Source organism: Doryrhamphus excisus, linkage group LG21 (assembly GCF_037039965.1).
Source record: "Doryrhamphus excisus strain RoL-2023G ecotype Guam linkage group LG21, RoL_Dexc_Guam_v1.1, whole genome shotgun sequence".
In the NCBI taxonomy this organism is placed as follows: domain Eukaryota; kingdom Metazoa; phylum Chordata; class Actinopteri; order Syngnathiformes; family Syngnathidae; genus Doryrhamphus; species Doryrhamphus excisus.
The window spans coordinates 3455109-3470361 of record NC_136377.1 but is presented as its reverse complement, the minus strand read 5'-3'; positions in this window follow the sequence as shown (position 1 = coordinate 3470361).

Below are 15253 nucleotides of genomic sequence, written 5' to 3'. Positions count from 1 at the left end.
TCTAACAGACACGCACATGCATGCACACACACACACACACACACACACACACACACACACACACACACACACAAAGAGACATTCTCTCATCTGTTACTGCTCTTTCTTTCCTCATTTCCATCTTTCTTTATTCGCCCTTCCTGTCTGTCTGTCTGTCTGTCTCGCTGCCTTCTCAAACATCCGTCTGTCTTTTTGCTTTACTCCTTTTTGCTCCTCTCAGCAATCCACTACCAAATCTTTGCACCTGTCTACTTGGGTCGCGGGCGTGCTGGAGCCTATCCCAGCTGTCATCCGGCGAAAGGCGGTGTATACCCTGGACTGGTGGCCAGCCAATCACAGGGCACATATAGACAAACAACCATTCACACTCACATTCATACCTATGCTAATTAACCTAGCATGTTTTTGGAATGTGGGAGGAAACTGGAGTACGCGGAGAAAACCCACGCATGCACAGGGAGAACATAGACTCCACACAGAGATGGCCGAGAGTGGAATTGAATCATGGTGTCCTAGCTGTGACGTCTGCGCGCTAACCACTAGACCGCAGTGCAGCCAAGTATGAACATCCATCCATCCATTTTCTACCGTTTATCCTCACGAGGGTCGCGCGGGGTGCTGGAGCCTATCCCAGCTGTCATCAGGCGAGAGGCGGTGTACACCCTGGACTGGTGGCCAGCCAATCACAAGGCACATATAGACAAACAACCATTCACACTCACATTCATACCTATGGACAATTTGGAGTCGCTAATTAACCTAGCATGTTTTTGGAATGTGGGAGGAAACCGGAGTACCCGGAGAAAACCCACGCATGCACGGGGAGAACATGCAAACTCCACACAGAGATGGTCGAGGGTGGAATCGAACTCGGGTCTCCTAGCTGTGAGGCCTGCGTGCTAACCACTTTATTACCGTGCAGTCGATAGTGTCAATTTAAAGGAAAACACAACTGTATTAATTAAGCGTTCAAATTTAGTGCCTTCACTTGACGCTGACCTATTATTAACCAAAACAATATACATTTTAAAGCAAATGTGACATATTCTTAGCCTAAATTAAGCATTTTCAAACGTAAAAATGATGATGCATTCAAAGACATATGTAATGTCAGTAATGTGACATTGATGAGACAATAGCCACAGTCTGGAAAACTCTCCCAATGCTAACATGTGAGTCTATGTTGTATCTCATTGCTGTCCAATATGTCTTATTTACTGTTATTGCATGTACTATATTAGGTAATATTGTATGTACTATATTAGATAATATTGTATGTACTATATTAGGTAATATGAGCTTAGTGGTGACTGTAATAATGTTAAAAAAAAACTTATTTAAAAGGTTTTCTCTGCCCTGGCTACACAAATATTCACCTATCACTGCCAGATCTGGTGATAAACGAGGGATGACTGTATTGCACAACACAGCAGCAAGAGAACCGATGTTGTAACAGCGGTAAGAAGTAAACACTTCAGCCAGTATGAATACCGTGAATGAGTTCCTTGAACACAACATGTGTATTTAACATGTATGACCGTGCATAAAGTGCATGCAGAGCTAGATAAAGACAATTATGTTATGCTGCTTGATTGTTTTTTATCTATTTAGGTATACTATTTTTATATTATTAATATTTTTTTTATATTATATTATTTTTTTCTATATTTTTAAGGGGTGGACACACTTTGTACTTTGCAGGAATCTTACGTCTTGTGTTCCTTTTTTTTATTTTTATCACCTTGGCTGTTCCACTGCGTCACCCCCAGAGGTCAACAGACAATGGGCCACTTGAAAAGGCCACTTTGCATCAGACATTCCGCTTTACAATTATAGCTGCTCCTCTAGTCTACACACACACACACACACACACACACACACACACACACACTCATAGGAGGAGGATGTGGCCTAAAAGAGCCAGGAAGTGGAGCAGTGACACATTCAGGGCCACAAGTCAAACAGTGCGTCCTATCTGGGGATGCCTGGAATGAGAGCTATTGGCCTTAAAATAGTCGTCCACACTGTTTGTTTAGTGATCTATGTTTCCCTTCTACTTCCTTTTTTATTTTCATCTTCTGAATGACAGGAAGAGGAAAAGCAAGAGGAAGAGATAAGAGGTTAAACCTGGACCTTTCTTTTTTTTTCACCTTATAAAGGAGACTACAAGACAGAAAGATGGCGGGGAGTGGACTATGTGTCAGGGCTTTGCTGACGTCGTCATGAGGCCAAAATAGGACTTTATTCCATGGAAAGAGAATCACATCCTTTCCCCAAAGAGGGGTCACGGTCGGAATTGTGTTTTACAAGATGACAGATCTGTCTTGTATGTTAAGTGTTATGTAAACGCATCTTGCCAACACATCAACTGTTATGAACAACTTAGACGGCTATGGTTAATATAATAATATATTATTATATAATCATATATGTATTATATAATAATAAAATAATAAAATATATAATAATAATTATATTATAATAATATATATAATATAATAATATAAAATTTATCACTATAAGCAGACCCTGCTCGACACACAAGAAAAATAAAATAATGACTGATTATATACAATATACAATATAAAAATATGTTTTCAATCAAGAAACTTTTTTTCAAACTTTGTTCAAAAAGTAATACTAGAAATACATGAACATAAATAATAGTATAATATAAACAATATTAGTTAAGTACATTGTAAGTAAGTAATTATGGTGTTACTGTAATGAATAATATATCATCATTCTAAAAATATTACAATATTTTAGAATAATATAATTAGTGTTATAATTATAACAATTATATTAATTATTATATTAACAATATATAGTTCTATAAAAATATTTTTCGAAAACTACTTAATACAATATATCATCTAAAAGATGAAGTATAATATAAAAATCCATTGCTGTTTTTATGTGTTGTAAAATATTGCATTAAATATAATGCTATATATAATAAATATAATTATGATAATTATAATAATTACAATAATCCCCAAATAGTTCTTCTTCTATGAGTCATTTTTAGGTTTATTTTTTATTATATGGTGAGATTGTTTTTTATTTGGATAATAATAATCATAATAATAATTATAGTCATCATATAGTTATAGTCATCATAAATAATAATAATAACATCATTATTATTATGATTATTATATCGGTATTATTATGATTATTATATAATCATAATAATAATTATCATTATTATTATTATCTTCATTATTATTATCATCATCATTATCATCATTATTATTATTATTATTATTTATGATGACTATTACCTTCATTGCTGTTTTCAGCAGCAAGGATTATATCATTTTATTTATGAATACATTTTTATTTTATAATACTATATTATATATACACTATACTATACGACACAACACAATACTATACCATACTATACAATATTACAATATATATACTATAATACAACTAATGATATTACTACCACTAGTATTATCAAAGCAATGCAAAAATGATACTATTCATAATAATTGGTTATTTTTTTGGTTATGGGCTGGGATTTGATGGTCCGAGTCCATCTCTTAATTGATAACTGATGATCATGTGTCCCGAGACTTTGAATCCATACAATGCCGCCATGTTTACTATTTCAGCCGAGCCAACAGGTTTAACCCACACCAGCCTCCCAATCAAGACATAAAGGGTTAGCAAAGCTGCTCTTCATCAGCAAATGGAAGCACAATGGAGACGTGAATCTGCTCTCGGTTGTTTTTGGCCCTTTTGCTTTGTTTTGCTTTGTTCAGCCAGCGCTTGGCTCACAGGCTTGCATGTCCATTTGATGCCACTGTGGAATGGCAGCGGTGCCTGAATGAGTGCCATGTGCTCAAAGTCAAACATCTGGTTCACTCTAAAGCAGGGGTTTTCAAACTGGGGACGCGCCTCCTAGGGGGCGGCCCGGCACTAACATGAACACGCTTCATTGTTAACCCTTCAATTTCTAAAGATTGTAGCTTGAAAACGGTAATAGATGAAGGCTGACTGTAAATGAGAAAAATCTTCAGTATGACCCAAAGTTTGTGATGAGAGTAAATTCCCTCATCTACTTCGCATTGTGATGTCACCAGGCTCAGAAATGGTCAGTCCCCAGTTATGCAAGGTGGTGGTTGTGGATGTCACATGCATGCATAAGCAACCATACGGTATACTTTCATTTAGTGGAATATTTTGGGTCTTTCTATTAATTTCTAATATGAAAAGCGGCAATTATCATTAGCAAACGGCAAGAGGAGCGACCATACTTTGACCTTTGATTTAGTATGTATGTTGAGTGCGTGCTCGAGCAACCATACTGTGAACCTTTGATTTAGTGGATTATTTTGTTTTTTTTTAATTCATTTCTAATATAAAAGGTGGCAGTTATCATTAGTAAGTGGCAGGAGGAGGGATTGCATTCATTATGACATTTGCGTAGCGTACCCAACCATACTGTAAGGTTCTGTTTATTATTTTACGTCTTTCCATTAATTTCTATTATAAAAGGTGGCAGTTATCATTAGTAAGTGGCAGGAGGAGGGATTACATTCATTATATGACATGTATGTTGAGTGCATGCTTGAACAACCATACTGTGAACCTTTGATTTAGTGTATTATTTAGTTTTTTCTATTCATTTCTATTATAAAAGGTGGCAGTTATCATCAGTAAGTGGCAGGAGGAGGGATTGCATTCATTATGACATTTGCGTAGCGTACCCAACCATACTGTAAGGTTCTGTGTATTATTTTACGTCTTTGCATTAATTTCTATTATAAAAGGTGGCAGTTATCATTAGTAAGTGGCAGGAGGGGGGATTGTATTCATTATATGACATGTATGTTGAGTGCATGCTTGAACAACCATACTGTGAACCTTTGATTTAGTGGATTATTTGGGGGTTTTCTATTAATTTCTATTATAAAAGGTGGCAGTTATCATTAGTAAGTGTCAGGAGGAGGGACTGCACGCACTATATGACGCGTGTTGTGTGCACAACCATATTTCTGCTTCTGTGGATTATTTTACTTCTTTCCATTCATTTCAATTATGAAAGGTGGCAGTTATCACTAGTAAGTGGCAGGAGGAGGGATTGCATTCATTATATGACATTTGCGTCGCCTACCCAACCATACTGTGAGCTTCTGTGTGTTATTTTATGTCTTTCCATTAATTTCTACTATGAAAGGTGGCAGTTATTAGATGGCAGTTCATTTCTATTATAAAAGGTGGCAGTTATCACTAGTAAGTGTCAGGAGGAGGGATTGCACGCATTATATGACGCGTGTTGTGTGCACAACCGTATTTCTGCTTCTGTGGATTATTTTACGTCTTTCCATTCATTTCAATTATGAAAGGCGGCAGTTATCACTAGTAAGTGTCAGGAGGAGGGACTGCACGCACTATATGACGCGTGTTGTGTGCACAACCATATTTCTGCTTCTGTGGATTATTTTACTTCTTTCCATTCATTTCAATTATGAAAGGTGGCAGTTATCACTAGTAAGTGGCAGGAGGAGGGATTGCATTCATTATATGACATTTGCGTCGCCTACCCAACCATACTGTGAGCTTCTGTGTGTTATTTTATGTCTTTCCATTAATTTCTACTATGAAAGGTGGCAGTTATTAGATGGCAGTTCATTTCTATTATAAAAGGTGGCAGTTATCACTAGTAAGTGTCAGGAGGAGGGATTGCACGCATTATATGACGCGTGTTGTGTGCACAACCGTATTTCTGCTTCTGTGGATTATTTTACGTCTTTCCATTCATTTCAATTATGAAAGGCGGCAGTTATCACTAGTAAGTGTCAGGAGGAGGGATTGCACGCATTATATGACGCGTTTTGTGTGCACAACCATATTTCTGCTTCTGTGGATTATTTTACTTCTTTCCATTCATTTCAATTATGAAAGGTGGCAGTTATCACTAGTAAGTGGCAGGAGGAGGGATTGCATTCATTATATGACATTTGCGTCGCCTACCCAACCATACTGTGAGCTTCTGTGTGTTATTTTATGTTTTTCCATTAATTTCTACTATGAAAGGTGGCAGTTATTAGATGGCAGTTCATTTCTATTATAAAAGGTGGCAGTTATCACTAGTAAGTGTCAGGAGGAGGGATTGCACGCATTATATAACGCGTGTTGTGTGCACAACCGTATTTCTGCTTCTGTGGATTATTTTACGTCTTTCCATTCATTTCAATTATGAAAGGTGGCAGTTATCACTAGTAAGTGTCAGGAGGAGGGATTGCACGCATTATATGACGCGTTTTGTGTGCACAACCATATTTCTGCTTCTGTGGATTATTTTACTTCTTTCCATTCATTTCAATTATGAAAGGTGGCAGTTATCACTAGTAAGTGGCAGGAGGAGGGATTGCATTCATTATATGACATTTGCGTCGCCTACCCAACCATACTGTGAGCTTCTGTGTGTTATTTTATGTCTTTCCATTAATTTCTACTATGAAAGGTGGCAGTTATTAGATGGCAGTTCATTTCTATTATAAAAGGTGGCAGTTATCACTAGTAAGTGTCAGGAGGAGGGATTGCACGCATTATATAACGCGTGTTGTGTGCACAACCGTATTTCTGCTTCTGTGGATTATTTTACGTCTTTCCATTCATTTTAATTATGAAAGGTGGCAGTTATCACTAGTAAGTGTCAGGAGGAGGGATTGCACGCATTATATGACGCGTTTTGTGTGCACAACCATATTTCTGCTTCTGTGGATTATTTTACTTCTTTCCATTCATTTCAATTATGAAAGGTGGCAGTTATCACTAGTAAGTGGCAGGAGGAGGGATTGCATTCATTATATGACATTTGCGTCGCCTACCCAACCATACTGTGAGCTTCTGTGTGTTATTTTATGTCTTTCCATTAATTTCTACTATGAAAGGTGGCAGTTATTAGATGGCAGTTCATTTCTATTATAAAAGGTGGCAGTTATCACTAGTAAGTGTCAGGAGGAGGGATTGCACGCATTATATGACGCGTGTTGTGTGCACAACCGTATTTCTGCTTCTGTGGATTATTTTACGTCTTTCCATTCATTTCAATTATGAAAGGCGGCAGTTATCACTAGTAAGTGTCAGGAGGAGGGATTGCACGCATTATATGACGCGTTTTGTGTGCACAACCATATTTCTGCTTCTGTGGATTATTTTACTTCTTTCCATTCATTTCAATTATGAAAGGTGGCAGTTATCACTAGTAAGTGGCAGGAGGAGGGATTGCATTCATTATATGACATTTGCGTCGCCTACCCAACCATACTGTGAGCTTCTGTGTGTTATTTTATGTCTTTCCATTAATTTCTACTATGAAAGGTGGCAGTTATTAGATGGCAGTTCATTTCTATTATAAAAGGTGGCAGTTATCACTAGTAAGTGTCAGGAGGAGGGATTGCACGCATTATATGACGCGTGTTGTGTGCACAACCGTATTTCTGCTTCTGTGGATTATTTTACGTCTTTCCATTCATTTCAATTATGAAAGGCGGCAGTTATCACTAGTAAGTGTCAGGAGGAGGGATTGCACGCATTATATGACACGTTTTGTGTGCACAACCATATTTCTGCTTCTGTGGATTATTTTACGTTTTTCCATTCATTTCAATTATGAAAGGTGGCAGTTATCGTTAATAGAGCTAATGAAAAATGAGCTGTGGCAGCACTTTGGACACCCGTGGTGTATATGGTGTGCGCGCCCATGCGTGATGGAAAGTGGGAGCTTTAACTTGACCTCCTTTGCAAATGTATTTAAAAAAAAAGCAACATAAGGAAAACACGGGGTTCTGGTTGTTTTGAAATTCCACAAGTTTTCCACTGCACAAGCCGGACGGCCCGAGCAGAGCAAACCAGCTTAAAACAACTCGGAGTTTGTCCTTTAAAGTGAAGCATCCATGCCGAACACGGCTTTATTCTTGTTGGAGGGGACAGCTCCACATGATGGCGCTTCAAAGTGCAGCTCCGAGGCTCGGGACTGCAGCGCCAGCATGCTATTATGTTTGATTTATAAGGGAACCGCTCCGGGCACACTCTCAATGTTATTTTACGGCTTCATGCTGCTTCCACCCCCCCCCCCCCCCCCCCGGGGGCTGAGGGTACAGGCGGGTCTTACATGGACAACAGGAGGAGGAAATCTGCCCCCTTTCTTTTTTTTGTCCCGGGGATTTAGTTATTTTCAGACTCCATGTTCCAGTATGTTCTGTAATTTGACTAAAAATGAATGCCACAAACTTCCGCTCAAATGAAATAACACGTCTTGTGCCGTAACACAGCAGTGGGACCGTCGCCCACTCAATGAAAACACAAAGAAAACAGCACAGTTTTCCTGTTATTTATCATTTTAGACACAAATCACACACTTTTGATGGACGATAACATAACAAGTGAAGACTATGTATCTGTTATTTGTTGATCCCTAAATAGAGGACTACATTTCCCATGAGCACCAACGACAACTTCACGCAAATGCATAGAGTTGGTAGCTAGCTTACCTTAAATCAGGGGTCTCAAACACGCGGCCCGTGTCAATTTATTCATTCTAATAACGTATTTTATATACACTAGATAGGAATGCTCACTTTTGAGAGGTAGTATTACGGTAGTACAGTAGTATAATAGTATAGGTAGGATTACGTGTACCCCCAGGGGTACATCAACTGCCATAGGGGGTACGTGAATAAAAATGAAAAACAATTACCGCTTAACACTCAAAATTACGAGTGCCCCTTATAACTTATAAAGTGGGTCTCAAACACGCGGCCCGCGGGCCAAATGCGGCCCGCCGGATACTAGTTTGAGGCCCCCGCCTTGATATGAAAGTTTAATGTTTGATATGGATGCTGTATGGTATCATGTACCCAGAAAAAATTATTACGTTTGATTAACGTTCATGTTAAAGGTTAAATAACTGTTAATAGTTATCCTCCCTATCCGTGTGGAAGTGGTAAGTTTTTGGCTATTTAAGTTTAAAGGAAATAACTTGAAGGCTACCGTTTAGGTCGCTGGCTCTCTAGTTTGCGAGTTAGCATGTGTCTCAAGACATCGCAGTTGCGCAATATGTTGTAAATAAAAAGAGTATAAATGTGACTATAGTCGTGTTTTGTCATGTCTACAGGGCTCTAATAATGCTTTGTTCATTTTAATGTGAAAAAATAATTTGTCTACCCACCAACTATATGTGTTTTCTTAAGTATATTTCAACCTTATTCTTTGCACAATTACGGCTTCAACTTAATACTTGGAATATTCTGATGTTTTTTCTTGTAATATTTATCATAAAAACACTTGTTACAACACACACACACACACACAACAGTCACTGTTATGGCCAAAATGGCCAAGGCACACAGTGTACAGTTACTCACATCCCCAGGAAGCGGAGGTATGACATCACCTTATCATCTCCTGTGGGCCCATGGGAAGACTGGAGGGTGAGGAGGGTGAGGAGGGTGGGGGGGTGCTTGCTGTGAGAGAGGGAGGAGGGAAAGAATGAAAAAAAAAAGATAGGAGAGAATAAGATGATGACATCACATCACTTCCTGTGACACACACACACACACACACACACACACAAGCTGTGGCTGTCACTCACACTCACATACACACACTCTGTTAACATGGCGTGCGTTAGAAACAGACCTTCACCGCGGTGGGTGTTTTTAATCCCGTTAGGCCGACTCTCGGAAAAGGAGGTCAGGCTGAGGAAATATACGCTGTGCTGGCGTTTTTATTATGCACACATGAGCGACGATCGATTCTTAGTGGGAGTGACACGCCATCAGACAATACACGTATTCAAAATCGGTCCTTTGTAAAGACAATCATGCACAGAGGTCACGGAGAACATGCAAACTCCACACATAGATGGCCGAGGGTGGAATCGAACTCGGGTTTTCTAGCTGTGAAGCCTGCGTGCTAATCACTATTCATTCATTTCATTCATTCATTTTCTACCGCTTATCCTCACGAGGGTCACGGCCGTGATGGAGCCTATCCCAGCTGTCAGGATTCGGGCGAGAGGCGGCGTACACCCTGGACCGGTCGCCAGCCAATCACAGGGCACATATAGACAAACAACCATTCACACTCACATTCATACCTATGGACAATTTGGAGTCGCTAATTAACCTAGCATGTTTTTGGAATGTGGGAAGAAACCGGAGTACCCGGAGAAAACCCACGCATGCACGGGGAGAACATGCAAACTCCACACAGATATGGCCGAGGGTGGAATTGAACCCTGAATTGATATGGATGCTGTATGGTATCATGTACCCAGAAAAAAATTATGTTTGATTAATGTTCATGTTAAAGGTTAAATAACTGTTAATAGTTATCCTCCCTATCCGTGTGGAAGTGGTAAGTTTTTGACTAGAGAGCTAGCAACCTAACCAAAACACGACTATAGTCACATTTATACTCTTTTTATTTACAACATATTGCGCAACTGCAGGGTCTTGAGACACATGCTAACTCGCAAACTAGAGAGCTAGCGACCTAAACGGTAGCCGTCAAGTTATTTCCTTTAAACTTAAATAGCCAAAAACTTACCACTTCCACACGGATAGGGAGGATAACTATTAACAGTTATTTAACCTTTAACATGAACATTAATAAAACGTAATAATTTTTTCTGGGTACATGATACCATACAGCATCCATATCAAACTCGCGCGGGCCGCACTAACATTAAACTTTCATATCAAGGCGGGGGCCTCAAACTAGTGTCCTGCGGGCCACATTTGGCCTGTAAAAAAATAAAGAATGAAATATTTACACGACATAAGCTGAATCAAAGTAAATAATCAACGTAAAAAAAAAACTTGTGAAAAGTCCTTGAATGACAAATGTACTTCTGTATTACTATTTATGAGCCGCCCACGTTGTGTAACAAAAAGCTATACACGTCACACACAACACAAAGAGCAGAAAATAACTCTTATTCACGTCACTTGGGGTGGAAATAGAAATACAGTACATGTTCACAGGAAAATTCATCAGCCGGAGTGAATTGTGTTTCAATGACAATTGCGTGTTTGCTGGCTGGGGGGGAAACAATGGGAGGAAATGAGGATGTTTGAGTGTTGAGTCAGTCACACTCTCGCTGGTCACACTAAAATGACTGACAGACCGTAAAAACTCATACTGGATGCAGATATTGATAAGCTGTTGATAACATTAGGATAAATATACAAGTGACTATGTAAATTGGGAATCCTTCAATGATCGGAAAATACGCCTTCACTAGGGTCAGGATTCCGACTTCTTATTCAAATCCGATTTTCAATTCGTCGTTAAAAGTTTGCATGGTTTACATTAAGGGTCTTAAACATGCGGCCCGTGGGCCAAATGTGGCCCGCAGGACACTACGTTTGAGGCCCCCGCCTTGATATGAAAGTTTAATGTTAGTGCGGCCCGCGCAAGTTTGATATGGATGCTGTATGGTATCATGTACCCAGAAAAAATTATTACGTTTGATTAACGTTCATGTTAAAGGTTAAATAACTGTTAATAGTTATCCTCCCTATCCGTGTGGAAGTGGTAAGAGTCGCTAATTAACCTAGCATGTTTTTGGAACGTGGGAGGAAACCGGAGTACCCGGTGAAAACCCACGCATGCACGGGGGAGAACATGCAAACTCCACACAGAGATGGCCGAGGGTGGAATTGAACCCTGGTCTCCTAGGTGTGAGGTCTGCGCGCTAACCACTCGACCGCCGTGCCGCGGCACATCAAATTAATTTTTTAAAATCTTTGTTAAATATTGAGGTTTATAGCATTTAGCTCAGGGGTCTCAAACACGCGGGCCAAATGTGGCCCGCAGGACACTAGTTTGAGGCCCCCGCCTTGATATGAAAGTTTAATGTTAGTGCGGCCCGCGCAAGTTTGATATGGATGCTGTATGGTATCATGTACCCAGAAAAAATTATTACGTTTGATTAATGTTCATGTTAAAGGTTAAATAACTGTTAATAGTTATCCTCCCTATCCGTGTGGAAGTGGTAAGTTTTTGGCTATTTAAGTTTAAAGGAAATAACTTGAAGGCTACCGTTTAGGTCGCTAGCTCTCTAGTTTGCGAGTTAGCATGTGTCTCAAGACCCTGCAGTTGCGCAATATGTTGTAAATAAAAAGAGTATAAATGTGACTATAGTCGTGTTTTGTCATGTCTACAGGGCTCTAATAATGCTTTGTTCATTTTAATCTGAAAAAAATAATTTGTCTACCCACCAACTATATGTGGTTTCTTAAGTTTTTATTATTTGCTGTTGTATTATTATTATTATTATATTTATTTATTACTGATTGATTGATTTTCTTTATTCTTGATTTATTTATTTTTCATCTTATTTTTGTGTAGAAAAATAAAAATTAAGATATTTGAGAACAGTGGAACGTTTTATCAGAGCTTTTATTGTAGAAATTTGGAACCAAAGTGACGTTTAAATTTTTTTTTTTTTTTTGGGAAAACCTGATGCGGCCCAGTCTCACCCAGACCCAAGCTCGTGACCCCCAAGTAAATTGAGTTTGAGACCCCTGGTTTACATGATTATATTACAAATTATTATTATTATTATTATTATTATTATTATTATTATTATTATTATTATTATTATTATTATTATTATTATTATTATTATTATTATTATTATTATTATTATCAACATAACCCCAATCAAGGTTTTATGCTACCAATACCTATCCCGACAAATCACCCAATACCAAGACGGACTTCATTCATTTGTATTATATCCCCTTGAAAAATTTAGATTTTATTTCCCCAATATTTCCTAAAATAATAATCCACATTCTATGTTGTCAGAGTTAATGGCACTATATCACTGCAGCGCTCAAGTACGAAAACACACACCGGCGCCAGGTAGCCTGTGTGTCTGCACAGGAAGTGACATGAAACAAGCTGGATGTGTTATTTCATATCACAATAAAGCTGTGAACGGATGCCTATGTTTCTTCCCACAGCGTACAATTGTTGATGTATAGGAACATATGCATCAATGCACACATCATAAAGAGTCATCAGAGGTCACAAGGGCGCAGGACAGGAAGGCGCTAGCGCACTTCCAAAAAGTAGCACTGGGAAAATAAGCAACCTGTTCCAAAAAGACATCTTTATTGGAGCTAAGTTGAATTTCCGTGTTTTTTGTTTCTTCTTGCCGGAATGTTGTGTAAATAAAGATTATTTCTGGACATTTTAAGTGCATTCTAAAGATTCTGAGTGCATTCCAAATATTAGGGCCCATTCATGTGGTCCGTCAGAATGTTCTGAGGATGCTAAGAAAATTTAAGGTGGATTCAAAGTGGAAAAATTTGGGATACCAAAGGATATCCGATGTAAGCTTTTTGGACAAAAACTGATATACCGATATTGTCAAATTCTCTATTTCCGATACCAATATCAGCCAACACCGATATGACAAATGTACCGATAATGATCAAAATCGCATTTTTATGCTGATATCGGTCCGATAATTATTGGTACCGATAATTATTGGTATTACATTTTTATGCTAATATCGGTCCAATAATTATTGGTACAGATTGATACTGATAATTATTGATATCACATTTGTATGATGATATCGGTACACCCTGGACTGGTGGCCAGCCAATCATAGGGCACATATAGACAAACAACCATTCACACTCACATTCATACCTATGGACAATTTGGAGTCAAAAAAAATTGGAGTCAAAAATTGTCAACCCATCCAAAATCTCAAGAGGTCACACTGTGTCACCATTCAAAGAACACATTACTAACAGCACTAAATTCATCACACAGCAACTTAACCTAGCATGTTTTTGGAATGTGGGAGGAAACCGGAGTACCCTGAGAAAACCCACGCATGCACGGGGAGAACATGCAAACTCCACACAGAGATGGCCGAGGGTGAAGGGTGGAATTGAACCCTAGGTCTCCTAGCTGTGGGGTCTGCGCGCTAACCACTAGACCACCGTGCCGCCCTAGATATAAACGTAAAACATAAAAAAAACATAAAAATTAAATATATAAGAACGGGGAGAACATGCAAACTCCACACAGAGATGGCCGAGGGTGAAGGGTGAAATTGAACCCTGGTCTCCTAGCTGTAAGGTCTGCGCGCTAACCACTAGACCGCCGTGCCGCCCTAGATATAAACGTAAAACATAAAAAAAACATAAAAATGAAATATATAAGAACAGGGAGAACATGCAAACTCCACACAGAGATGGCCGAGGGTGAAGGGTGGAATTGAACCCTAGGTCTCCGAGCTGTGAGGTCTGCGCGCTAACCACTAGACCACCGTGCCGCCCTAGATATAAACGTAAAACATAAAAAAAACATAAAAATGAAATATATAAAAACGGGGAGAACATGCAAACTCCACACAAAGATGGCCGAGGGTGAAGGGTGGAATTGAACCCTAGGTCTCCTAGCTGTGAGGTCTGCGCGCTAACCACTAGACCTCCGTGCTGCCCAAGATATAAACATAAAACATAAAAAAAACATAAAAATTAAATATATAAGAATGGGGAGAACATGCAAACTCCACACAGAGATGGCCGAGGGTGAAGGGTGGAATTGAACCCTAGGTCTCCTAGCTGTGAGGTCTGCGCGCTAACCACTAGACCTCCATGCCGCCCAAGATATAAACATAAAACATAAAAAAAACATAAAAATTAAATATATAAGAACGGGGAGAACATGCAAACTCCACACAGAGATGGCCGAGGGTGAAGGGTGGAATTGAACCCTAGGTCTCCTAGCTGTGAGGTCTGCACGCTAACCACTAGACCGCCGTGCGGCCCCAAAAAGGAAAACCTATCCTATCCTATAAATTCCTTGCTTTTGAGCCTCAGTTGAGTATAAGGAGATTGTGTAAAAACATCCAAGGTTGAATCACCGTTTCTGGGAGACATAATCCTATTTCCAGTGACAGCTATTGACTGAGACATGTCATCCACACTCGGCATCACAACGTGTCACCAGGCTATAAATGGATGCATGTCTATTTATAGCATCGTCGGATCGGATGGTGGGCGGGCGGAAAGCACTGGCCGCCTGACACAGTGAAGCATGTTTCCCGATATGGATGGATGGATGGATGGATGGATGGATGGGAAGGGGGGGCTTATAAATCTCTCAGAGAGTTCTTGACCCCAAAATGTACACTACCCTAATTACCAGGAATGACCCAAACTGCACATAGTGTACAGTAAAAAAATGGAAT